Genomic DNA, 27616 nt, shown 5'->3' on the forward strand with positions numbered 1-27616 from the left:
TCACTGTTATGAGGTGTCAGGTTGTGCTGCTCTGAGCCACAGGTGCTCTGTTCTCCTTCAGGAAATACCAGTGTGCACCTGGAAGTGAGGCTTGGGCCTGCAGAGCCATGCAAAGTGAGCTGGGGAGGAAGGGAGGGAGGGCAAACAGGTGGCTTTCTGGAATGTTGGTTGAAATGGAAAAGCTGCTTCTGGAGTCACAGGTGTCCAGCAGGAAGCACTGTTTGTAAAGGCTTCACTTAAAACACAGTTGCTGATGCCTGGCTTTGGTCTGTCTTCTGAAACTCCTCAGACTTGGAATCTTCAGGTAAAGTCTGGAAAGCAGCAGTTCTTTTGACACATGAGTGCGGCTGTAGGTTAAGCTGGTAACTGGATGTGTGCTCTGTAGAGCTTCCTGGGGGCAACTGGATCCTTCAGAGGCACTGTTCCTCCTCTGGGTGTTAATGCTGAAAATAGTTGCAACAAGGTAACCATGGTAAGATCCATCTGGAAGTTTTTTTTGAATTCGTGTGTGTATATGCATGAGTGAGGCAGCTAATGACATTGTGAGCTATCATGGTGATGGTGGAACTCTTCCAAACTCTGATAAGAAGGGGGGAAAAAACCCAGGCTCTGCAAAAGATTTCCTAAATAGGCTGTTGTTGGCCTTCCTTGGAGGAGCTGAATTTCAGAAGACTTGAAGCTGGATGTTCCTTGTTCAGTGATATTGTAACTGAACTTATGCAAGTTGCTGTATTGAATTATTGCCATTTCTGAAAAGTTAATACCTTGAGCAAGACTCCAGTGGAAGTTGAAGTTGATTTTGGAGTAGTAAATCCATTATTTTTCCTCTTGATTAGGAATGCAGTGAAGAGCTGTAAAAGCAGCATTGGTGGGCTGGCTTGGGGGCAGGCAGTTGTACATAACCACTCATGCCAGTAATGAAATGTATCCTCAGTAACACAAGCAGATAGAGCCTAAGCAGTACCAACTCCCTTTTTAAAGAGAAATTGAACCAAAATACTGAATTGTAAATACTTCAAAATGCATTTTTGCAGTTGGGTGTTAGTTGAAGGAGGGCAGAACATCAAAGAAACTGAGGCTTGGAGGAGCCCTGGGAGGTGACAAGCAAAGCAAGTTGTCCTTTGCCTTGCTCAGCACATCTGACTGTTTGCAGCGTTCATTGTGATGGACTGACAAACCACGGTGGAAATGGGGCTGGGCTTGCTGTAGAGAGCTTCATCCGAGGTGCTGATGGAGCTGATGCAGTCCCCGTCTTCTGTGGCATTGGTTGTTCACCAGATGATTCTGCAGCATGCAGGGGGTCAGCTTCAGAGTTGATTCTGTATCTGGTGAAGCATTACAACTAGTGCTAGATGAGCTTAGCTTGGACAATTACCCTGTCAGCTGTGGAATTAGCTTGAAGCTGGAATGAAATCAGAAACTTGGTGTTAGTCCCTGGCTACTTGGGAAGAGCTGGACTTTCTGAAGGGTGGCCAGAACAGACCACCCCCCTGCCTGGGTTGTGTTCTTCAGGAGAGCTGTAACAGGGAATGTTCAAATGCGTGGACTTCTGGGACTGGACAGGGAAGGCTGCCATGAGGCTCAGAGCTTCCAGAACATGGTGTAGAAGGCAGTGAATATCCGTGTGGGAAAGACTTGTATTCTGTTACTTTGATATTTAACTGTCTTCTTCCATCCTGTGTGTATTGATCTCAAGCTGTGTGTTCTGTGCTCCCCTCCTTTTGATTTTGTACCAAAAACTCCTGCATCATCTGCAGAGTGACCTCGCCTTGGGTTAATTTCAGAACTGAAGCTATTCTTTACTGGGCCTATCTCTAGCAGAGATACCAGATTTGACCTCTCAGCTCCTGCTTGGTTTAGCCCTTACTGAGATAAGAATTGAAAAATACTTTTTCCACTGTAATTTCTGCTACTTGCTTTTCAAGTGGACATCGTTGTCCTAGTAACTTTACTTCCTGGATGTGTTTCTTCCTTGCTGTGAGCACACCAGGCCCATGGCTAAGACTTCTATCAAAGGCTCTTGTACCCTATTTTAAGAAAGATTTTCATCAAGGAAAACCAGTGAAAATGGCATAAATCTTTCTTTAACTGATATTTCTGAAAACAAAGTAGCATGAAATAAATCTCTAGGGTGCCTGTCTGTATGATGAAGTCTTTTGTATATACAAGTCTAATAGTCTCTAAGTATTTTGGATTGTTCTGGTACTCTGAGGTTTAGTTTCTAGAACATGTAATCAGTATGGGGGGAAGTAATACATTTCAGGTTGAATTTGTGGAGGAAGGCTGCTGCATTGCCATAATTAAGTCTTTGTAGTTTTTCTTTTGAATACCAGAGATTTGTGCACTGGTATAGACATTATTTATAGAAACACTGGTAGAACTGTTTTGTGTTGCCCTTTTGTGGGCCTCATTTGCCTCTCCAAGTTTGGGACTGCAAACGAGGGCTGCAATCAAAGCATTAATTCTGTGGTGTTACCTGAAAGGACAGAGAAATAAAAATAGTTTCTTTTTCCCTGTACCTTTTAAAGGAAGGTTTTGACTTCTCTATCAACCAGGAAAGGGCTGACTCCTGACAAAATGAGACTTGTTTTCTCCAATGCTGCTTTTTCTGCTTGTGGAAGTGCCTGGGGGGAGCTGCTGCCAGGCACCTGAGGGAGGAGAGGGCAGAAATCCTGTCTGTGTAGGTTGACATGGAGTCTGCGAAGACAAGATGCACTTGGTTGGCTTCCTGAGTGTCCTTGGAGAGTGGAGCAAAGGCAGGACTCGCTGCAGGGCATCTCCCCAGCTCACCCTGAGAGCAGCCTTTCACACAGGGCTCATGTGCATCATAAGACTTCCAGGCCCTGGGAGTCTGACTCCTCAGTTCCTCTGAGGTTTGACTGTTCTGGGCAAGTAGGATTCTTATTTTTTGGGGTTTCTATATAGCTGGTGGCAGGATTTCAGAAAACAGATAGAAAACCATATCTTCCCTTGAGTATTTTCCCTGTCATGTAGAGTTTAGCACTATCTAGGTCAAGGGTAGACTACCAGAATACTGATTTTTGTTTTTTCAGTTGCTAGGAATAGTAGTTGAAAATACTGAAGAGTGAAACCAAAGGGTGGATTAAAGAAACTGTAAAAAAAAAGAGGGAGGACATAGAGATTAAGAACAATTTATTTGAACTGTACTGATGGAACTATGGCTGTGGAATCAGAATACCTTCCATATCCTACACAAGATGCTACCTGAGTAAAGTAACTTCAGGTGTTTTTGAAGTGAGGCCTCAATTTGGTACAGGTAATGTCAGAAAGATCCAGTCTAGCAGCTGATCCACCATTTAGCTCTGTCCTGTCACTCTTATGATATCACTATGTCTGTTCAAAATGAGTTGAAGTCCAAGGCTACTCATGGAAGTGGCTGCCATTGGCTGAATTGGTGGAAAGTTTTATTGGTATTTCTAGGATTGGAGGCGGTGGAAAGTATTTCCCTGGAATATCCTATGCAGTGGTTAGGAGGGACCCAGCAGCCTGGCTGTCCCTGTTCTCCTTGCGAGGATGAGGATGGGAGGAAACCAGTGGCTGTGGCTGGCTGATCTCATCTCTTGGAGCCCTAATTGGCCTAAATGTTGGCCTAAATGTGTACCTGGGAAAGCTTTGCTATCTGTTCCTTTGCTATCTGCAAGTGTGTGATTGCTATCATGGAAACTTAAACCAGAGAGAGATGAGCTGGTGGGAAGTTGTGCTGGTTGATGCATGCTGGTTGGGCTGGAGACCTTTGCTTGGAGACCTTTCCAGACCTAGTGCTGGATGTGCTGCAGCTGGAATCTGCCTGGAGTTTTACCTGCCTCCAGCCTTTCGTGTCTTCTCCAAATAAAATTACTGTTGTCAAAGCTGACTTCTGCCATTCTGTGGGTCTCTAAGTTCAGGCTTTTCAAATACTTGTCTTTCTCCTGACAAAGAACCGATGAGCCAAAATTAGAGGCAATGAGAAGAAAACTCACCTGCCTTATCACAGGGTGGCTTGGCTTGAAATTTAATGTGAGGACATTTCTCTGAATTCTCTGCAGCCAGGCTGTTGTGGTCTGACAGAGTAGAAACACCTTTCTTTTAAGTGTTTTGACCTGATAGCTTTGATTTTTTTATTGTTGTATTTGAATTTTCTTTGTTTTCTTTTTATTTGCTTCTGAGAACAAATACTTAGTGTAGTGTAGGCATGGTTGAACTTTTGATCCAAGAAACCTGACTAAAATGTCTAAGCAGATTGCATTTCTAGATTATTTTGATTATTTTCCTTTAGTAAATGGAAGCTTGAAAGGAAGTGAAGTGTACTTAATGTAAACTTGCAAATTTGCTGCCATTGCCTGCAGAACTTTTTTCTCCATCTAAACACTGTGCATGGTTTTTTAAGAGTGGATAAGCTTTTCATCAAATTAATGACTAATCCTTATCAAACAAGTGTTCGTCTTTACAATTAGAGAACAGGAATGCTTAATTGTGTGCTGATTGGTGAACATACTAGTCATGAGTACGTTTGAGGATTCAGATTCTTAATTTTCTCTCAGTGCTGGTAGCAGGAATTTGCTGTGAACAGGGCATTATATTCTGGTTGGATACCCATTATAATTAAATTATCATCTTTGTCTATGTTCAGTGAACCTTTCTTTGAGTAACTTCCAAAAGAATGCACCTTTCTGCACTTTGGGAAAATCTGAACTCTCTGAGGAAAAAGGAGGAAGATGGAACAAGGTAAATATTTTGAGGTCTGCTCAGCTTTCCTTGTAGGTTTGGCTGGTGGGTTATGGTCAAGGCACAGTTGTGTTCTAATGCAGAATACAATAGCTTACTTGTTTTCTTTTACTTTGGGCTGGAATCTCTTAATCCCTTCAGACTCAAGCATGAGTATCACATGATTTGGAGGTGTTTGGTTAGTGTACTTCACTGCTGCAGAGCATCCCTGGACATAACAGATGAGTAAATTGGGGCTGCACAGAGAAGCCACATGGAAATTTTCAGTTTTGGAGATCCACGGCCAAGTGTTTAGTATTTTGGGCTGGGTTGTGTTCTGGCAAAGCCATCTGGTCAGTTAGACTTGTCAGTAAGGAAGGAGATCAGATACCTGCTCTAAATTTCCAAATTCATTATAAAAAGGATTCCAGCTTCAATGTACTGACACTGTACCTGAGTGTTCAGTATCCTACAGTGTTCAAATCATTACAAGGGAATTTGGGGCAAAACCTCCTTGCTGGAAAATGGGTGCTACAGCTAATTGTAGGTCCTTCTTTTAGAGTGTGTGACCACATGGGACATCAGTGGATGTAGAGCTGTGGAAGTAACACACATAAACCCTTGTTAAAGTAAACGAATAATAAATATTCATTAACAGTGAATTTCAAAAAGCAGTAGCTCCCTGTATAGCTGTCTAATGGTACCAATGTGCCTGGTCACTGTCATGTTGCTCCCCCCGCTTCAGTTCTGCAGGCTTTAGAAGCTTTAGCCAAAATGCCTTGCACTTGTCAAACTGGAATTTTGGCTTTTAAATGACAGGCTGAATGCTGACACTTGATGAGGGTGACTGCTAAACATTGACCTGGGGAGAGGACTGGGCAAGGGGTTTTCTAAAATGGCATAGGATTCCCTAAAGTGCTGAAATATGGTAATGATCTGAGGATGGCAAAAAGATTCCAGTGAATTAGAAAATGTTGGTCTTGACTCTTGGTGCTGCTTTTGCAGAATTTGGTCTGTTAAGCACAAGATCAGGGCAGTGGCTTCAGTCCCTGGTTCTACCTGCAGCTGGAGCTGGCTGCCTCCCAAGGTGTTCCACTCGCATCAGAAGAATTGCAGAGGTAATTGGGCCACTGGAATTGTGGGGACTCTATACTTAGCTCATTACTCCAGGCAATTATCCTTTCCTTCTCCAGTGTTGACTGGCAGGCTGGAGAGCTGTCTCGCTTTCCATTGCTGGGGCATTCCAACTCCTCTGCAGTGTTCTCATTGTACAGGCACTTCTTCCTGTGAACTCTTGAAGGGCTGGTGATAACTGAGCAGCACAAGGGTCTAAGGGTGAGAGTTCTAGAGTAATTCACTGAGGAGTCAGCAGTGCCAAACCTGCTGTTGTAATCAGCAAGGAGTAGGAAGCAGTCTGGAAACCTGCTTGGTACTCTGCTTACCTGTAGAGGGTGGTTGGATTCATCACTGCCATTGCTGATGCCTGAGCTGGGTGGGTCTGGTGGAGTCAGCCTGGGGAGCTGTGGACAAAGGGTTTTGCTTCATTTGACAAGTGTAAGACTGGTATAGCAAAGACAATAAGAGCTGTTTCTTGCTTTCTCTGTGGAGCGTGGATTTTTACTAAGCTGTTTGTGTACGGTCCCAGTTGTGCTCCCCTCCTTGCAGGGTCACACCCAGAGAGCAGCCCCATTAAAACTAATGGTGCTGTTGCATCATGTCCCAGCCCGCCACAGTCCCATTCAGCACTCAGGTATGAAGACTTTTCCTCTTGCATAAGGCACCTTGATTTGCTCGGGTCGGGGAGGAAGCACTTGGCAGCTCCCTAAAGAGTAAGTTACAAGCTGCTGTGCCCTGTAGCTTATTTTTCTAAACATTAGTATTTCAAGTTATTGTCCAGCTTTCTAAACTGTACCAGTGCCTGAGGCTGGACCACTGCTCAGAGAGGCAGGGATTACCTGAGGAGTCCTTGCTGGATGCAGATCCTTTCCTGCTTCTAGCATGCTTCTCTCTCTCCTAGACCCAAATTATTTGGTATTCAAAGCAGAGACCTAGTAGGGCTAAGCCTCATGTATTTGAACGTATTTCAAGATCCCCAGGACTGCAATATGGCTTAATCTACTTTGTCTCCTTTCACTTTCTAAGTATTTCTTACTACTGTTAGTTTTTTTTTTTTTTTCTGGTTCTTCCAACAAAATTCAGCTTTTAGTCTCAAAATCAACCCTTACTGCCATATGTCAATCCCAGCAGACCAAGTTGTGTAGTAGTTAAGAAATTATTTTTCTATAAATATGCTCTAGGTCTAGTAATGTATATTGAGATAAAGTGACTACATGAAGGCAAGGAGTGGTCAACTAAAACATGCCTTGTCCAAAGAAATTAGTCTGAACTGACTCGGATCCTGAAAAGGACAAGAAAGTACTGAATGTTTTTGTGCAAGGAGTGAACAGGTGGGCTAGGGAGAATCTAGTTTAGCTTACAGCTTAAAGAAAGGCCTAATGCCAAAACCTAATTTATGCGTTTCAATTCCACAATTTTTATGCTGCCTCTTGCCAAGACAATTAGAGAAATCCTAGAGCTGATCTGAATTTCCAGGCTGGGTTTGGAAGGTGATAGCCACTTCTGCAGATGCAGACAGCACTGCAGTCTCTTCAGGTAGGCTGATGAGTCTTGGTGGTTTCATTGCTGGCATATTTGATTTTCAGGAGCCTGGAGATGGGACTGTGGAGCACGTTTGTAGTGCACTGGCATATGTAGCAAGTTCTGCTGCTTGTGAAAGGTCAACTTTTAAGCGTCCATGGATTGATTAAGAGTAAACTTTAAACTGGTGTTGCAGCACCTGTTTTCTAGAGCTTCAAAACTCCTGTTTGACTCAGGAGGAAGAACTTGGGTCTGTCTGTGGGGATGCTCTTCTTAAAATCTGCTTTACTATTTGTAAATAATTAAAATGTGGAAGGTGAAGGAATACCCTGGGGTCAATTCAGAGAGGGCTTGTGCAGCTGTGTGAAGATAATTTTGGTAGGAGAACCCCATACATCCATCATGCCTGCAAAAGAAAACACAACCAGCACCTTGGCTGAATAGCAATTAGTCATGTTGTGCCATTGTATTCTCCCCTGGGTCACCCTTTGGTGAGTATTGTTGAAAGAGTTGACTTAGCAGAGTTTGTACATGTTGAAACAAATTTGATGGCTCGAAACTTGTCTGAAGAATCTGTTGCTTGTTAGGTGACTCCTGAAGGGCTGTGACCCCTAAAAATCATGACTTGGTTACTTTATTTGTTTTTAATAACATTTTAACCAGAACTCAGAGATTAATCAACAAACTGAGAGTTTCTTGTATATAAGAATGTGAAAGAGAAAGTGTGAACCTTCCTGTGGAGCTGGGAATCCATAGATCATGCTGGGTGAGTGACAGCTCAGCCTCTACATGGAATTCAGAACATCTTTGCCATGTTATAAAAAGTTTGTTGCCTGATGCTGATCTGTTCCTCCAACACTGAGCTTTTTGTAACCTTTAAACTCCAAGTATAGGGTAAGAATTTATCCTGTTAAAACCTGCATTTGTTTGAAGAGTTAACTTCTGCTTGTTCACCTCTGTCCTACATCTCTAGATCTCGGTTATTTAAATACCAAGGTGTGTGTCACTCAAAACCTACCTACCCAGTGAGTTCTTCTTTAGCAGAAAAGTAAATGAGACCTGGAGTGAACAGGCAGCTGTGCCCATCTTGCTACACCTTTCTCATTCTTCAGTTTTGCTCGTGGAACTGCTGATTCAGGATTTAGGAGTTGATCTGCTGGTGAGTTTTTGTGAAATCCTGGTAATTTCTTGAAGTATTTGAGATGATTGTCTATCACTTATCTTGAAGTGATATATTTTACATTGTATCTGATGGCAATTTTACATTGTATCTGATGGCAATTTTACCTGTAAAATCCCCCCCCCCCCATTCCATTTTGGGGGAGAATGGGGAAAAGTCCTTACTAATGTCTCATCTACAGAAAGTAGGCTGGGTGAATGATCTGCCATATGCTGGAATATTTTAAAAATGAAGTAGTTTGGATGGAAGGGTCTGAAGGCTTCAACTCTGATGTAAGGAATTAATCTTTTAGTTTGTCTAGTTAGGTGTGTCCTGCTTTGAAGCCTCACTGAATTTTTAAGTGGAGAAGTAGCAGATTTGTTTGGTGTTACACAGTAGGCTTGAATTATATTCTTTTTTAGTAGTTTGAGATAGCTTGGTGCAAACCTTTCACAGAACTGGTGCTCTTACTGAGCTGCTGGAGGGGCGTTAAGTTCATCACAATTCCAGTGTTGTTCTCTCTCTCCCTTCCAGTGTTTAACTCCTTGTCACAAGTGGCAGAGTGACAGTGCTCCTTGCAGATCCATTTGAGGTAGAAATCTGCAGCTCCACCTGTGTTGTGTCAGCCTGTTGCCTGTTCAGAGTTTAACACTCAGTCTTAGTGCTGTGCTTAGCATGACTACACTGATACTCTGAAGGGGATTTTAACCCTTAATCAGGCTTGCTGCAAGTGAAGCATTTAACAAGTATTTTTGCAGTGCTTTGCTGTGTTTCTGTGGTAAAAGGGTGCCTGTGCTGATTGTGCTGGCTTAGAGCAGCCTTCACTGGGAACAAAACTGTGAAGGATTTCAAATTATCCTTCAAAAACGTAGCTCCTGAAACTGTTTTGTGTCTGAGGTATTGCTTCAGATATACTTGAGATTTATGTAGGAAGTGGAAGCAGGTGCATTCCTTTTCCTCAGAGCTTTTATTAATTGTTAACTAAAGCAGTTGAATTGCTGGATTTTGTTTAGTATTTGTGGTAAGATTTGATATATTGCTTGATAAACGTTCATGTGTTTTTGCACGGATTGTGCTTACTCCTTGTGGTTTTTGGAGTAGTGGGCTGTTGGATTTGTGGATGTTAAGATGCTTATGTATTTAATTCAGCAGTGAGAACAAATGCACTGAAACTTCATCCCGGAGAGTTACTTAGTAACGATGTTTATCCCTGAACTGCAAAAAATAATGCAAAAAAATAATAAAAAAAAAAGGAAATTAGCAAGGTTAAATGGAAATTGTACAAAACACAAATGTATCTATTTCAGAGCCTCTGCTAGAGATAATAAAGCCTTCAGCAGTTACTGTGCTCAGGCACACACTCCTCTTTCCCTATAGAATCAGGACTTGCAGTTCTTATCTCTGAGTTATATTTGAGCTTGGCTGTAGGCAGAGTGATTCCTCTGAGCTTCCCATGAAGCTCCAAGGTGTGATTCCCTCCAGAGCTCTCCCAGGGAGCCGAGCATGGCTGGGTGTGCTGGCTGTGAGTTACTGCAGAGCACTGGCAGCCCTCTGCCATGGGATTACATATCCGGCTGGGAGGTGAGGCCACTCTGCCAGCACACTTAATCTATTTTTGATTTGTCAGGATCTCAAAGACAGAAACAAAAAGCACTTTGTCCTGGCTGCTCTGGAAGACTGACACTTGAATGGCTCTTTGCATTGTCTATTCAGTGGTGTTGGAGCACTGCTCTGCAGTGAGCACATTGTTGTGTGGCAGTCACTCCTCTGGGCAGTTCACAGCTTTCCTGAGCATCTCAGAGCAGCAGCTTCACATGAGCCACTTGTTTGACCAGCTCCGAGGTCAGCCTCGGCAGTGGAATGCAGGAGACTTCCATGGCAACTGCTGGCCCTTCAGCACAGTCAGTCTGTGCCAGGGCTGACTCTGCTGCCTTCATCACCCCCTGGCTGCTGGAGCTCCTGCCCCTCACTCGAATGACAACACGGTACACTGGAGGTACTTTTTCATATGAAGAAGCTCCAGAGGATCTCTGGAGGTGTGGTTGTCTCTCCAGAGAATCATTTATGCTTATTTATGCTTTATTGCTGGGATAATCTGACAGAATATTCTATATTGCAATCTATGATCTAGTTCTTTTTTTTTAATATTATAATAAACCTTTCTTCAGAGCTTATGCCAAGTGTCAAGATACAGGAAAAAGGCCTGAGTCTTTACCTCACTGTATAGTTTTCCTGTGACCATTTTCTGAAGCTGTGATTGTCAGGGCTTTTAATTTTTCATACATATGAGAGCTGTGTCAGAATTTCCCTCATACTTGCAGGTGATCATGAAGTATTTGGTTTATCTTTACATAGCTGAGCTTGGTTTTTTTACTATTTATTCCACGCTGTTTAGGTTTCTGTTTGCATTTACCTCAGTTAAACAATAATAATTAACTCAAAACATTGAACTGATGGAGTTACATTGGGAGAACAAACCAGTAACCATAATGCAATAAGCATTATTGCAACTTCCTGGTAATGAAAATTCCAGTAGCCGAGTACTTGATTTAATTTTTAAGCTTTGAGAAAATAGTGGTTGTGATAAAATTACTTTATAACTGACTTTCACTTAGGCAGCTGCTTAATGCTGGGAAGAAGCTTGGGGTGTGAGGAAGAGCTGTGGTGGCTTTGTTAATAGAGGGAGTGTCTGAGCTCTTGTTCACATTTGAACCCCAAGCTGCAGTGTGCAGCTATACTTTTAAATGACTGATGCTTCCCCAGACAGTCTGGATGACATTGTTTACTCCCTTCTAAAGAGTCTTAAGTGTTTTTAAGCTGGAAACTCTGGAGTTAAAGACACTTGGATATTGCTGCCCTGTTCTCCCACCAGACCACACAGCCGAATCAAGTGTGTGTCTGTCTCCTAAAGTGTGTGGTGAAAATAGGTAAGAGCTGCTCACTGAGGGATAGAATGTGGGACTGCTGAGAAGAGACAATATCTGACAAAATCTGCCTATTGGTGAGGAGAATCTGCTTTCAGGTCCCAGGGCAGTTTTTGTATGCAGTTGCTGTGGACATGGCACTGAGGATGCTTCCAGGAGAGACCAGTCTCCCTTGGCTGTGCATGGCTTTGGCAGTTTCCTTGGCAGGAGAGCCTGGTTAAGCAGTACAGCTGTAGAAGGAGCACAGCTGCAGCCTCTGAAGGGCCTGCTGAGTAGCCCTGAGGAACTTGGATGTGTTGTGTAAGGACAGCTCTGACTCAGTGGGGAATGTAAGCACGTGGTTCAACTTCAGCAGTATCACTGTACAAGCCAGAATGAGACCTCCCAGCCTTAGCAGTGAGGGCATCAATTCAATCCCATTGCTCTCTTAGGTGGCATCACACCTCAGAAACATGGTTCCTACCTCCTTCTGTGCTGCTGTGCACTGACTGTTGGGTATTGAGGCAGCTGTGTGCTCTGCTGAGCAGCTGGGGGTGAGTGAGCACTGCCTGCTGGGTGAGCACCTCGGGCTGACTCAAGAGGCTCAGCCATTCCTGCACACAGACGCTCCTCACAAGGAGCTGCTCCATACCAGCTCAGAAGCTTCTCACATGACAGAAAGTTGCTCCAAAGTCAGCTTTTTGTAGGTTCTTGCTGAATTCTCTATCAGTTTTACAGATACTGCCATGAGATTTGTATCTTAAGTATTGTTATTTCAAGCAGTTATTGAAGAACTAAGATTGAATGCTTGTGGAACAATAGTGGGTTTGCAGGCTGGGATATATTAACAGTATCATGGAATTGAACTATAGTATTAACAGAGCCATTCTAAATATACTGCAGCATTGCACTCCTGACAGTGATTGTGATGCCAGGGCTAGACTATGAATACATCCTCCATGTGCACACTCATGTGAGAATGACAGGACAGCACGTGCTAGGCTTGAAGATAGTGTTTCTTTCCATTTGATAAGGAGTGTGGCACGATTGTCCTTTGCTTCCAAGTGTTACACAGACTCAGTGCTCTGGGGCTGTCCAGGAGTGAGTGCAAGCAGCAGGGTATGGGGAAATCTTTCCCTGGAATGAGAATTTCTGCAGTCCATGCAGAGAAATCTGCTTCTGTTGTGCCTTTCATTGGCTATGACATGTCAGAGAGAGATCTCTGGTTTTCCATCTGCATGAGAAGTCCATCATCTAGCTTTGGTCTCCCAGGCCTTCCAGTTTTTCTTCTTGCTTAGGTTTTTACCTGGCTTGTGTAGTAGTTTATTCCACATTGGGCAGGTTGTTAGAGGGGAACCCTGATAAATAATACTTGTAGGCTCTGTAATGAATTGGTGTGAGCTGTTCAAATGTCTGCTGCTGTCGTACTCCTGACTGTTCCTCCTAATGTGAAGGAAGTATGGGGGTGTTCTGGACAGGAAGGAACATGTGTCCTGAGAACCAAACTATCCTAAGGGCACTGCCAGGCATGGCTGTCCTAATAGCAGTGAGGATGGACTTCACAGTGAGGAAATCAATAAAATACCAGCTCTGAACACCTTCTGAAGCTGCCTGAACTTTTAAACATGCAAACTCTTCAGGCAATCTAGAGCTGGTTTGTATTTGCAGGCAAATGATGACCTGAAGGACACTTTGGTCTTTCTTGGAGTTGTTCTCACTACCTGCACTTGCTGGAGATCTGTGTTTTCCACAGAGGAGTGAACATGTACTTGTAGCCACAATGCAGCAAGTTTTATAGTGAAAAGCATTAGTTGAAATAAAGTGGAAGTGAGGCAGCCTGGAATGCCAAAAGATGGGATTGCCAATGATTGATGAAGGATCTGTACCTTGCTTCAGACTTCAGTAGTGTCCTGGGGTTCTGATGGAGTTTAATAGACAGGCTGACTTAGTAGCAGAGACAAATGGTGACTTGCAGTGGGGTTGGCACTGTAAAAGAGGAAAATGTGAAGAGCTGACATGCTCTTACTGCCTTGGTTCCCTGTGCAAGGCCTGTACATTAAATGTGGACTGCTAGAAACCTCTCCCTTCTGTGGGAGCAGAGTGACAGACTCCAGTTCCTCACTCCTGCTGCTTGAATTCCTGATTTCTCCTGGAGCAGCTTTGCTCTTGAGCTGTCAGAGCAGCCTGCAGCCTTGCTCTGGGAACAGCACTGCTGTAACAGTTGAGTGAGCAGTGGAAGCCTGAATAAGTACCACTGGCTGTTTCTCAAGTGTGACATCACATCCAAGAATTAGATGGCTCTCTCTCACCATGGGGGTAATGAAATAATTCCTACCGTGTTATTCATTAACTCACATTTCATTCAGTGGCTCCTAAGAGGATAACGAGTATGTTAGAGGTGATCTTGCATAAGACTTCTGACATCCTTTTGATAAGTTAAGTAAGAGTTAAAGCTGTGGCAGTCAGAGCGTGGCACTGGGGCCTCACTGAAGCAGGTGGCCTGTGCTGTGTTACACAAACTGACTTGTGAGCTAATTTAGTGGCTCTTTTTGTCACTGGCTTCAAGAAAATAGCCTGCTCTAAAGTTGCTGCAGAAATAACTGCTGCTCAGAGCCAGATGAGCTGGGCTTCCTGGTACTAATGACCATGGCTGTTGATGAAGCTCCCATGCCAATTGGGAATGCTGGCCTGTTCTGAAGGCTTGCCAGGGGTTTGTCTGTGCTGTGCAATTGAGCCAATAAACTAATATAAATAAAGATTAGGCTGTTTGTGGGAGGAATGATGATTGGATATTCAGGTGTCTAACAATCTGTTTGATCTTTTGAGTATTGCTATGAGTGTGCTGACATCAGTAGTTCATCCCCACAGGTAATAACTGAGGTAATTCTAAACAGAGGCTGCAGAAGCATGGGGCACCTGAAGAAATCCAGAATTTCCAGGTGGCCCAATAAGACTTTAAATTACCTGGTATCTGTAGAAGCACTGGGTGAGGTGGCTTTATCTGGGAAGAAGTTGTAGGTGATGGTCTGGTGAGTCAGGCTGGTGCCATCCTGGAGAGGCAGGTGTGTCCCTGCCTGGTTATGGGTTGTGGTCCTGGCTAGGAAGTTGCCAGGAACCTTTCCAGGTGTGTGTAGAGTTATGGTTTGGGTGCTGATGACACAACTCCAGGCCTGAGTGCTCGACTCTGCTGCTCAGACTCCTGGTAATGGAGTTGTATTTCCCAAACACTGAGCAGGAATACTATAAAAATTGGGAATATTCAAAAAACTGAACTCTGGACATCTGTTCTGGGCGTAGAAGATCCTTCTGATGGCTTGAACTCATACTATCCTTAGTTTTCCAGCCTTTTAAAAGTCCATTAACATACAGAACAATGTGGGAGCTCAGGTGAGTGCTCTGGATCCTTAGCAGAAGAGGTTCCATAAAAGGTGCAGTGCAAGAAGGACTGACCTGCTTCAGCACTCCACACTGAGTGTAGGGTTTAAGCAAAAGGACTGTGTTCAGGGAGTTTTGTCCTCCCCAGATCACTGGGTGAGGGTTTATGGGAAGAAGAGGATGGAGAAGGGAATTAAGGAGCATGCATATTCTAAGGGAGGCTGAGCAGAAGCTTCACAGGTGGTCACAGTGCTTGCATTTCCTAATGTGTAACCCTTCACTCCATGGTTTTTATGTAGGGCTGCTTTAGGCTGCAATTGTAAGTTGATTTCCATGGTGTGTATGAGCAGTGAAAATACCTGCTGGGTCATTAATGCAGGGCTTGGGCTGTGAGCTTTGCCTCCCTTGTTTACTCATTGTGCAATTCCATGTAACAGCTTAGGCCAAAAATCTGGCACTGAGCCTGTCTGCCTTTCAAGGATCCCTTCCCTTACAGCAGCACTTCCACACCAGTGCTCTGACTTCCTGAAATATGTGAAATAGTAAAATACCAGAACAGGCCACTCTGTCCTACCTGTTCTTGCAGGATCTGTTTTTCAGCACCTAGCTCAGCAGCAACTGGAAAAGAGAAGTCTTTAGTTCAAGCCTCAAGTTGTTCAGGCTGAACATGGAAGTTTGGCTGTAGGTGCTGGTTCATGGTGCCATTTTTATTTTGGAGGCCTTTCCTATCAGGGAATTCCTGTGGAACAGTTCTGTCAGCTGGACCTGGAGCTGATGCAGAGATGTCACATCTCTACTAATGACACAGAAGTGGTACTTCTAATAAGCATACATACCGTGGATCCTTGTTCTTCCTTGACAGACTCTTCTAAGCTTCCAGTTAAGCTTTCTTGCATAAAGATGTAATCTTCCATCCAGGAGAGGAGTTGGGCTATTTTTTGGCATTTGAATCTAAATGAGCAAAATTGTGTGGGCTCTGAAATACAAGACCTGAATGCTGAGGTTGTTCCTGCAGTGAGCTGTTATTTATCTAAATTACAGACTCTTTTTCATCGCAGCTCTGAGCATTTGCTTCTAGATTTGTCTTCACATGTAGATTTGTGTTACATCAACTGCATAACCTTCTGAAATAAAGGTTTACAGTAAAAACAAGGCACACTTAAGTATTCTGAGCATTGTTCTTAGCTTTGTTGTTTTTGCTCAGAGCATGAAGGTTTCCTTTGCCTTTGAGTATTTCTCTGAAGTTGGTTTCAGATTCTAGCTTTAATATTGGAATTGATTGTCAGGAAAGGATATGCCTGGTGATCCTCAAACCTCAGCTGGATGAGTCCAAAGAACAACTGGATGTAATGGAACTGTGCCAGTGGAGGCTTGCACTCCTTGGTGTGCTGTTCTCCACTCATTCCAATTGTTCTGGATTTTTTTTTTTTTTTTTTTTGCATATTTATTGATCTTGGTTCTTCGTACGTTCCCATTTGCACTCAAAGGGGCAGCAGTAACTTCTGTTTGTTTTATAACTGGATATTCAACCTTGTTTCTGTGACATAAATATGGTGGGGAATTGGTGTCTCGGAAGGAAAGCTTTCTGGGAAGTTCATCCCCCTGGATCTGATGGCAAGTGTTACTGCAGGCAGCCTGGAGAGTTACGGGAAGGGGAGAAATTCCTGCTCTCTCTTGGTTTGGATTTTGACCAGAGATTGCACCTCATAAGATGTTTAAGGAGGTCCTTGAGTACCTGAGCAAATGAAAGTTCAGAATTGTGTTTGTTTATTTTCAGCAGCTCCATCCTGTGTGTGCAACACGAACCAGGGTGTCAGCTGAGGTCAGGGGGTTTTGCCATTTAATTTCATCAGAGGAAAGGCAGTAAGGCAGGACCCAAACCCCAACGTTTATTGCTCCTTATTTATGTTGTAGTTACTTTTTTAAACCAAAATTTGCCAGATTTACTTTTTCATTCCAAGCAAATGCACCTTGAATATTTTATTCTCATTAGTTTAATGCAGATTTCTCAGAGTTCATGTTTAGTAAGTACAGGCTTGGTTTTGATACTCAGCACCAGAGGGTGCTTCAAATGGAATGGTAGAGACCAAAAATAGATTGATTTAGTTGATCTTAATTTTACTGTGGAGTGCCACTTCTGTGTATTTAATTGAAGTTTGAGATCTGCAAGTCACAGGTAAGAACTGCAGTGTTACAAATGTGACTTGTACTATTATCACACCTTTAGGAAAGCTCGTGGATTAATGCACACATGCTCTTGTGTGTTTTTCTAACGTGCAATTTAAAGGGGACATGGTAAACTTACTGTAAGGATGGTTATAAATCTTCATATTATTTAAAGAAAGGTTAAGTCCTGTTGGCTGATAATGATTTAAATGCAAAAATTGAAGTGGATAACTGCAGTCTTCTGACATACAAATTTTTTAGAACCTGGAATTAAATGAAAATTACCTTCCCTGATGCATCAATAACAGAGTGAGCTGTGAACTGCCCTGACTTCTGCAATGCCTGTGGGAGAGATATGGATGTGTTGTGTTTGGGTAATGTGATTAAGAGCCCAAACCTTTGTTTCTTTAAAATTATGATTTATCTGTTAATTGCAACCAAGTCTTTCTTAGTAAATTAGGTTTGTTTTGAGTCACACAGGGAAAGAGTGAATGTTTTCTAAAGGATAAAACACATAAATGACTACTTACATTCTTTGTACTATTATTCTTCCTTCTCAGGATTTGTTGTATCTACCAAAAGGATTGTTTCTGTAGGGAAAATAATTGAGAGAGGTTTTAAATAAGTGTCTGTATGTACTAATTTGTTGTGCTTTTGAAATTTTTTTTAGTATACAATAAGATACTGGAGGAATATCTCTTCTAGGTAAAAATTGATCTGCTATAGAAAACTTGGTGTGGTCTGATTTAAGTGAGCACGTTAGGAAGGGAAATCTTCCTGTTCCCCAGAGAAACTCATTCCTGTTGGAATCACTGTTTGGATGGCAGGACTGACCAAAGGAGGTACAGGTACCCCTATAGAATTAATTCCTTTTTCCAGTATCTACTGGTACCCTTCTGTGGAAGCTTGGACTTGAAAGGATTTTATCTTTAAATAAGAGAAGTGTGAGACTGTGGCTGTGAACGGGAGCTCTGTCAGACCTTGTTTCACTAGCAGAGCTGCAGAACTCTGTTGCAGAACTCAATTTCAATTCCAGCTGAAACTCTGTGTTTTGATACACATCCATGCCTCAAGCAACCACAAACCCTTCTTTGGTGTCTCTACAATGCCTGAATATATTTAACTTTGACTTCGTGCTGTTTAGTTTTTTAGAGTAAGCATATTCTGTTAATCCAAGTAAATTTCTTCCTGGCACTGAAAGGCTGTGCAACTTCAGTGTAAGGGAACAAGCCTGTGTACTTTCAATATTATGGAAGTTGTTGTGGAGAAAGCATTTTGGGGACTTGTCCTGACTGAACTCAGCCTCCCTGGGCAACCTGGAGACATGACTTTAGAAAGTGTAGTCGTTCTTGCCTTTGACACGTTCAAGATTTGAACATTGCAGAGCATCTAACTCGATTTAGTTGATGGAGGACTGTTGGGCTTAAAGATGCATAAAAGTAGAAAAATACATGTTAGAGTCAACTGGTTCTGAAGCAGCACTGTTGTGTCTCTAGAGGAATGCGTAGTGCAGTGTGACAAAATTAACTGCTCTATTAAAGACCTCAGCACTTCACACCAGATACTGCTAATGTGTGTAATTGATCTTCCAAACCAGCTACGGGAATTGAAGCCCATTAAAACATTTCTTGAGGCGATCACAAGAGCAGCAAGACTCCTCCATGGGCTCCTGCCTCCCACATCAAAGGGCTGTGCTGCTTCAGTTCCTGGTGGCTGCTCTGCTGAGGCTCTTGGTGAGATGCAGTTTCACTGCTCCTCATTAAAGCTGGATACTCAGCTCCGTGTCCCTTTCCAATGTGCCTTCATGTGCAGGACCCTCTTTTAGATTCTTTTTCTTTGCCTGCTGTTTGTTTGAGTTGAGGTCCATCTCCAGCTCTTATTTAAGTGCAGCTTGTGAATGGAAACTAGTATTTTGCTGTTACATTTCCTGCTTCTGAAATTAACTGTGACTTTCCACAAGTGGAAAAAGATAGGAATAAACAACTGTCTTAATACTTGGAAGATACGGGGGTGGTTTAACTACAGGAGGGAAAGTATTTGCTTTTCCTCTTTTTTCTTTTTGCTTTAGTGAATCGATGAGTCCCAAGTTCTAAGGCCAGGTTGGACACTGGGGCTCGGAGCACCCTGGGATAGTGAAAGATGCCCTTGCCCAAGGCAGGGGGTGAAACTGGATGAGCTTTAAGGGCTCATCCAACCCAAACCATTCCATGGTTCTGTGAATCAGCTGAGCAGGGAAATGCCAGGAAGCAGCAGGTTTGCTGGAGGCAGTGTGCTGGTACATCATCCAAACCAGTTTGTCCCTTGTGATTTCAATGCAGGAATTAACAGGAGAAGGTGTCCAAGTCCTGAGTGTCTTAATTCCTGTAGGGAGCCAGAGCTCTTCCCTGCTGTGTCTGGCTGAGGGCAATGCCACAGAGGGAATCTTCTCCCTCTCTAGGTAACTTGACTGGAAACTGCTGAAAGTTTAGAGAAGCTGGAACTGGCAGTGGGCTGATGGAAATGCCTGGTTGTTCTCCCTGGAAGGAGTTGCTCCTCAAGTGCAGGGAGGGCAGGACCCTGTTCTGGTAAATCCTGGGTGTGCCTGGAACTTGCTGGGTAAATAGGACCCAGCAGAAAACTCTGTGCAGTTCCTTGAGCTGCTGGGCTTTCCTGACACAGCTCTTGCTGGTCCCCTTATCATGGACAAGCACACTTGGCTTTATCTCCTCCAAATTTGACTTTTGCAATATTTGTAAACACAGAGCTTCTGGTGAATGGTGAGTGCTCTTGGTGGCTTGGCAGCCTTGTGGGTGATGCCCAAACAAGTGTGTGGACTGCTCTCTAGGAAACAGCTTTTTGTGAGCCTAGAAAAGCTACTCTGATCCTTGATTAGTTCCTTAAATGTGCAATTTAGGGGGTCACTTCATCAAAAGGGGTTGCTTGTAGCTAAATAAAGCTGTCTCTCAACTTAGGTCAGCTCTTTCAGTATGATTATTTTATTCTGTTCAGGATTGTTTTGTATGGACTAATAAGGGAATACCTGAACTCAAGGCTTTTCTTGGTTTGAATTAATTACTGTTTTATACTGTAAATAATGCTGTGTTCAAACATACTTGTCCCCTGCCATGGTGATTGAGGAGACTTTGAAGGGAAGGGCTCTTCATACTCAGGTTCACAGATTCTGGCAGAAATACATGAATTACTCTGAAAAGCCCCTTCAGTCCCCTTCAGTACAGAATGCAGTCGTGTGCTTGACAGCTCTGAAGTGGATCAGGGCTTTGGGAGGATGCTTGGTGTCTGAACTGTAAACTCTGCCATTCAAACCGAAACTACTTGAATATTTTGCAAAGAAGTGAGCGGGCTAAGAGATGAACGGGCTAATTGATTAGTTCTGTAAAGAAATGTCATTTCTGCAGGAGCTGAAGTGATTCTTAAACTGCCTTCAGTTCTATAAATCTGAAATGTTTTGCAGTTTTTAAGGCTGTGCTGCTCTAGAAGCAAACAACATCTCCAGCGCTGCAGAGTGGTGGTTCCAAGATCAGCTCTCTGGGTTAGTTTTGTCTTGTGTCAAGGAGCTGGAGTATGCCATGATGGGTCTGAAATGCCAGACTTGTGTAAACTAAGGAAGCGGGGTGTTTTGTTTGGGAGGAGTATGGGAGCAGTACTCTTTCTGCTGGCTCACCATGCTTCAGGGAATAGCAGCATAGGCTGTGTAAAGCAATACCACATCAAAAAAGGCATTTTTGGAGTGTGCCACAATTTTACCAAGTGCTGGGTTAGTTTGAAATACTAACTTTTCCAGTCGTGTAAGGTGATCCAGTGTGAGTCCTGGAACACAGAGCCTCCCAATGGCTTCTGTTCCTCGATGGAGGCAGTGAGGGTGGATGTGTGGATCTCCCATGGCCTCCTTGACAGGACAGGTCTTTTTAATACCATTGAAGAATTAATGGATTAAAGCTTTACCCATAATTACATTGTGCAAGCTGTGCAAGCAGAGAAAGGGATGTCTCCTTCTAGGCCTTGACAACAGCGAAGAGACTTTTGTGTCCTGCCTGTCCCGGGCTGTGCAGCGCAGCAGTGCTGGAGAGGGGGTTTTGTCAGTGTGGAGGGACAGGATACAGGGAATGGCTTCCCACTGCCAGAGGGCAGGGATGGATGGGATATTGGGAAGGAATTGTTCCCTGGCAGGGTGGGCAGGCCCTGGCACAGGGTGCCCAGAGCAGCTCTGGCTGCCCCTGGAACCCTGGCAGTGCCCAAGGCCAGGTTGGGCAGGGCTTGGAGCAGCCTGGGACAGTGGGAGGTGTCCCTGCCCAGGGCAGGGATGGCACTGGATGAGCTTTCAGGTCCCTTCAAATCCAAACCATTCCATGATTCCATGATTGCCAGGCCTCTGTGGAGACCAAAGTCCCCATTAGGAACACCTTGTAATAACTTAGGCATTTATTTCTCAGAGCATGAATAGATTATTAATAACAGGTATTTGCTATTTCAAAAAATTGTCTTAAAACAAAAGCATCCACTCGTGTTTTGTTAAAGAGATTTTCAAAGTTTTATGCCAGAAAAAATGTGGTGAAAATGAGGTCAATTGAGGAGCTGAGAGCTGTGACTGTGTGTGTTGTCCTGAGGAAGTTCAGGCTGGGAGAAAAGTCATGCGAGTGTATCTTGAAACTCCAGAGGAACTTTCAAATCACATTTGCTTCTTGATTCTTCCTATTTTCAAACCCTTCATTCTCTTTTTTATTCCTTGTTGGTGTCTGTAGTGTTGCTGACAGGAAATCCCAGCAGGTGAGGAGCTGTCCTGGGCAGTGTGGGATGCTCCTCTGGGAGGGACTGCTGCCCCTTCCCACTGCCAAGGCCCTTACAGGAAGGTTTGAGCTGCAGCAAGATGTGACTGGAGGAGGGAAGGGGGATGAAGAAGTGTTTTGGGAGGATGAGTAAAACCTTGGAGACTTTGATTAACAGCCACTTCTCCTTGTTTGCTGCCTTCCTTCTAGAAAGGCAGAAAGAAGGGAGGGAGTGTGACTCATGGCAAATGGGCTGTGAGGACCTTAATGGAAAAATGGGAACTGTGAGGAGCAAATTATTCCCTTCTTTCTCCATTATGCCTTTTCAAATGGAAACTTCTGCTGCCTGATCTAACTTTGCTGTTTGTTTCATAACTCCAGTCTGATATTGCCCTGCATTTCATGACTCTTTGGTTACCTATTGGCATAAATACTCTTCCCAGCACACCTGGTCATCTTTCCAGCTTAGAACCTCCACAGATCCACTGGGTCTGTGTCTTGTCAGCTTCCATACTGAAATCCAGATTCAGTTCCCTTCCTTCCAGGTTTCTCCACAGTTCAGACTGACCTGTGTAGCTGTTGGTCCTTGGTAGCTCTTCCTCCTCTGTCATGCACATAAAACAGAGGAATATAGAGTAATTGAAATAAAAGGAAAATTATAGACATGGTACAGAAGATCTCTGATGGGTAAATTGTATCCTGGCTTTTGTATGAATAATTGCAGCCTTTGGATCCCAGGGTTTTACCCAAATGAAAAAGAAATTAAAAGAGAATCTGAAATTTTGTAAGAAAAAGTGACATTTTGTTATGGATTTTGGTTTCAAGCTTGCTGTGGTCTTTTGACCTGCATTGTTTTGAGATCAGTGAAGGAAAATACTGATGTAGAGTCCTTTATTTGGGAGCACTTTCCTAAAAAGCCTCTTTTTTGGGAATAATTAGTACTGTTATCTCAGCTAAATATTGATTTTTTTTGTTTTTTTTTATTCTAGACATCAATTATGGGAAAAAAATGGATCTTTCTTATTGCAAAATCAATTTTTCTGTCTGTTGCTATCAGACCCTCAGAAGTGCTTCTCTTGCCTTCCTCTGCCATTCTAAGTTCTGCTTTTCTTTCAAGGTTTTTTTTTTTTTGCTTTAACTTTGGACTGTTGCTTCTGCATTTAATTTCTGAAGAGTGCAAGAAGTGATCTTTAACAAATCTGCAAAGATAATCAGCTTAATCAAACTGCTTTAAAAGCAGATTAATGCCACTTCCGAGTGGGAAGATGAAGGAAGCCCAAATGCCGACCTGCCATTAGTGCATGAGTCAGTGCAGTGACAGATGTTGACAAAACTTTTTTGATGCTTTGGACTCTTCTAATTAATTTTATTCTTCACTCATAAAAGCTGAGAGAACAGAAAGTGCCATGAGACCTTTTCAAAATGCTGTGATGCAGGACAGTTCCATTGGTGCTGTTCTGTCCATTGGTGGGATGTTCTGTGTGGCTGTTCTACTCTCCCTGTCAGGTATTTGAGTTTGGCTGTGTGCACACCTTCATATCCAGCTGGAATGTTGTTATTTCCTTCAGGGAAGTGGATGATGGACAAGATGGAGAGAACTGGGGTTTTTCACCCTGGAGAAAAAGAGGCTCAGGGGGGGACCTTGTGGCTCTGCACAACTCCTGACAGGAGGGGACAGCTGGGGGGAGTCGGGCTCTGCTCCCAGGGAACAGGGACAGGAGGAGAGGGAACGGCCTCAGGCTGTGCCAAGGGAGGCTCAGTTTGGATATTAGGGAAGATTTTGTCATGGAAATGGTTGTCCAGCCCTGGCACAGCCTCTCAGGGCAGTGCTAGTGTCCCCATCCCTGGGGATTTAACAGCACTGTGAGTGTGATTCTTGGGGACATGGGTCAGTGGTGAACACAGTGGTGCCAAATCAGTGGCCTCAAAGGTCTTTTTCAACCTTAAAAGTTCTGTGACACATGGCACTAAAAACCAGAAAATGCCTCCCTGAGGATCAGCATTCCTTCTTCTCCATGTGCACGTTTTCAAACTTTCTATTAAGGAGCAGCCTTGCCCCATCCAGCCTTGGGAGTGGCTGCATTTCCAGTGCTCCCATCCCTCTGTGGTTTCCAGCTTGGCCACCAGCTGACCACATCCCCCAGCTGGTGGGCAGCTGATAGCAACACTGTGTTCCTGCTCCTGAGCATGCTAAGAGTTGTGTAAAAATAGCAGGGAAAGGAAGCTCAAATCCACCAGGAAGAACAGAAAAAGGAGAGAGGAAGAGAAGAACAACCTGTGAGCTAAAGTGAGCAGGGAGCAGCTAAACCCAGAGGTGATGAAAGAAATGGGGGGTGTGTGGTAATCCCATGCAAGAGAAGGTTCCCCTCATGGCAGAGCTGGGGTGAGTGGGAACAGCGATATTGGGAAGTTCAGAATGTAAACAGGAATGTAGAACTTCTCATCAAAAACCACACTTGCATCATGTTAGGTTGGGACATGGTGTGGCACAACTGGTGTGGAAATGCCATATTTTGGCAAGGGGAGGGGAAAATACATCTTCAAAATAGTCAGTTAGTAGGAAAACAGCTTCTTTTGGTTGTGTTTGTTTGCATCTTTATGAGGATAACTGTCAGCTAGAGAAAATCTGGATTTGTTTTTCTCCCCAGTTATTTTTCCCTTGTGCCATTTCCATGCTTATCAAATCATGGCTCTCCTGCTTTGGCTGATCGAGCCTTTCAGCAAAGAAACTGTAGAGACAACCTTCCAGTCACCTAATTAAACAAACATGTTGATTGAAACTTCTCCAGAGTGCTTTTCCTAGCAATTTGCCAATGTTTTATTAAAATAAATGTCAAGAAAAACACTGTCACAGGCTCAAATAATTGAGATTTTAGAGTTCCTGTAGTCCATCACTGCTCAGAGTAGGGCCAGCTTTGATGTTGGATTTGGTAGCCCTTGGAATCCCAGGGGTTGGGGTATGGCCAGGGATAAAAGTTTTACAGTTTGGAAACAATTATTTGGAATTTCCCCCTCCAGCTGTACCATTACTTGTGTTTCACTGTATGATTGATATACAATGCAAATACTCTACTTCTCCGTAACGTCTTCCAAGAAAAAAGTCTGGAGGCAAGACCTTTGTGCCGAGTGTTCACACAATATCCAGGTTCCCAAAATAGGCACCAGAGCAGGATCTTAGAGGATGACTCGAAGGAAAAGCGAAGTCTTCTTGTTCCCATCCCCTTCAGTCCTGGAGCAGAGTGTGACAGGTTTGAATTGGCAGTGACAGGATGTCCTTGGGCACTTGTGATGGAATCAGGGGAGGGGGTTGTGCCCTGCCCAGCTGAGACCCCACCTGCAGAGCTGCCCCAGCCCTGGGACCAGCACAGGAAGGACCTGGAGCTGCTGGAGCCCGTCCAGAGGAGGCCACAGAGATGCTCCAAGGGCTGGAGCCCCTCTGCTCTGGAGCCAGCCTGGGAGAGCTGGGGGTGCCCACCTGGAGAGGAGAAGGCTCCAGGGTCAGCTCAGAGCCCCTTGCAGGGCCTAAAGGGGCTCCAGGAGAGCTGGAGAGGGACTGGGGACAAGGGATGGAGGGACAGGACACAGGGAATGGCTTCCCAGTGGCAGAGGGCAGGGATGGGTGGGATATTGGGAAGGAATTGTTCCCTGGCAGGGTGGGCAGGCCCTGGCACAGGGTGCCCAGAGCAGCTGTGGCTGCCCCTGGATCCCTAAGGCCACAATGGACAGGGCTGGGAGCAGCCTGGGACAGTGGAAGGTGTCCCTGCTCATGGCAGGGGTAGAGTGGAAGGGCTTTAAGGTCTCTTCCAACCCAAACCATTCTCTGCTCAACCAAACCAGCTGTGTGACAGTCCAGTAAAGGTGCTGCAAAGCCCATCCTTATAAGACACACTTCACTCAGGATTTAGAGAAAGGATCCTGTCTCTTTTCCATCTGCTCCCCTTGTCTTTCCTGATGGTGCTGAATCCCTTCTGTGGCTCACACAGCTGAGGTGCTGCAGAGGAAATGGTGGGAACACCTGGAGGGGATGGCTGCATCCCTGTCCTGAGGGGCAGCTCCCTGGGATGTGCTGGGATGTGTTAATTAAACAGCTGCTCCTGACCTTGGAGTGCTCCCATCAGGACTTGTTTTGGAGGGGGCCAGCAGAACTCATAGCAATGTTTCTTCTTACAGTCAGCTTTTCCCCTTATTTTGGCAGAAGTTGTTGACTTAGGAAGTGATAACATTGGAGGTTCTTATCAGAGCCCAGCAGCCTTGCAGCAGGAATGCTGATGAGCGTGTTAGAGGGGTTTGCTGAGCTCTGGCAGCAAGAAAGTGGAATTGTTAATGCTTATATTGGAACATTTTTGTCCTGTTTTTAAACTTCTTGACAAAACTCTTGAGATTTGGTGGCTTCTTCCAAGCCTCGTTAAAATCAATAAAAAGCTTGTTGCAGATTTTGTGAAGGTTTTTTTTTTTTTCTCTCGTTTGGACTGAAACCACACAAAATCAGTCCAGCTCCTGCACCCAAAATGTGTATCTTGCCTTTTGAAAAGCAAATACGTGGCCAGAACACTGTCTCTGAGGAGTCATTCTAGAGTTGTATAGTCTGCCTTCAGAGCTTTTTTTTTTTTTTTTTGTTTAATAAACTTGCTCCATATTCCCCTCAAAGGTGACTTTGTATCAACAGGCAGCTGTGAAGTTGAACTTGTTGCATGCTCAAGGTGGTACCTCACAATCAAACTGTGCTCATTCCCACCTGGGTGCTGGGATTGATTATCGACCCATAAAATTATTGGGATCGGTGTTTGGCATGTTGGCTGAGAGAGATTTTTTTTAAAAACAGAAACAAAGTTAACCTCTGTTGCAGGTAATGAAATGTTGCTTTTAGAAAGTGTTTTATGAAATGGTAAATTGAAGTTTAGCTGAGGGTTTGGACAGCTGGCATTAACACAGGGGCTTTCTGTTAGAGCACATCCTCGGTTCCCTGTTTCTGTAAATTCTGAGATTCCATGAGATTCCCTAAACTGTCCATCATGTGAGATGGTAGAATTCCTTCTGGTGCATATCAGTTTGTATTAAAATCTTAGAATCATGAAAACCCTGCATGGGAAGGGACCTAGAGGGGTCATTGATCCAGCCCCTGGCCCTGCCCAGACCCCCAACAACCCCTCCCTGGGCATCCCTGGCAGCGCTGTCCAAAGGCTCCTGGAGCTCTGGCAGCCTCGGGGCCGTGCCCATTCCCTGGGGAGCCTGGGCAGTGCCAGCACCCTCTGGGAGAAGAACCTTTCCCTGATCTCCAGCCTGACCTGCCCTGGCCCAGCTCCAGCCGTTCCCTGGGTGCTGTCCCTGTCCCAGAGCAGAGATGGGAGCTGCCCCTTGGGAGGACCTGCAGCCCTGAGGAATCTCCCCTCAGTCTCCTCTGCTCCAGCTGAACAATCCCAGTGCTATCAACTCATCCTCCAGACCCTTCCCCATCCTCGTGCCCCTCCTTTGGTCCATCTCCAACAGCTTTAGATCCTTCTGACACTGTGGTGAAACTGTCCCCGGCACTCGAGGAGAGGCCACCCAGAGCAGAGCTGGACAATCCCTTCCCTCACCCCGCTGGCAATGCTGGGCCTGGGGCACAACTCCTTGAAATGCACAATTTTTGATGCACAACTTCCTAAACTATTTCTTTCTATTCTGTCAGTCCTAAAATTACATCTCCTTTTTCTGTGTATTACTTCTTTTCCCTGTCATAATCTATAAACTAAAGGACAGAATGAATACAAAATACAAAAGTATTTTATTTCATTTACCACAATGTGAAAATTGTCAGTAGTTGTGGCACATCAAAGTACAGGCAAACTATTTCCAGCAGCAGGATTATATGATGGAGAAATTGGACTTTCCAGGCATATCCAGATGCAGTGTGCTACTGGGAGAGTATC

The 27616-nt window shown here is 44.2% G+C and overlaps 1 protein-coding gene across 5 annotated transcripts in view; it reads left to right on the forward strand.

Annotated features, from left to right (window-relative positions):
- The window catches only part of MTMR3 (myotubularin related protein 3), a 74500-nt gene that overhangs the window by 3375 nt on the left and 43509 nt on the right, over positions 1–27616 (forward strand). Inside the window, exon 1 of one of the 5 annotated variants that reach the window (XM_053959568.1) lies at positions 19584–19700. The exons of the other annotated variants lie outside the window; for them this stretch is intronic. The gene's annotated coding sequence lies outside the window, so the exon portion shown is untranslated. Of the gene's footprint in view, positions 1–19583; positions 19701–27616 lie in introns of those variants that run through there. 5 annotated transcript variants of the gene reach the window in all.

The sequence above is a fragment of the Vidua chalybeata genome, chromosome 18 (genome assembly GCF_026979565.1).
Source record: "Vidua chalybeata isolate OUT-0048 chromosome 18, bVidCha1 merged haplotype, whole genome shotgun sequence".
In the NCBI taxonomy this organism is placed as follows: Eukaryota; Metazoa; Chordata; class Aves; order Passeriformes; family Viduidae; genus Vidua; species Vidua chalybeata.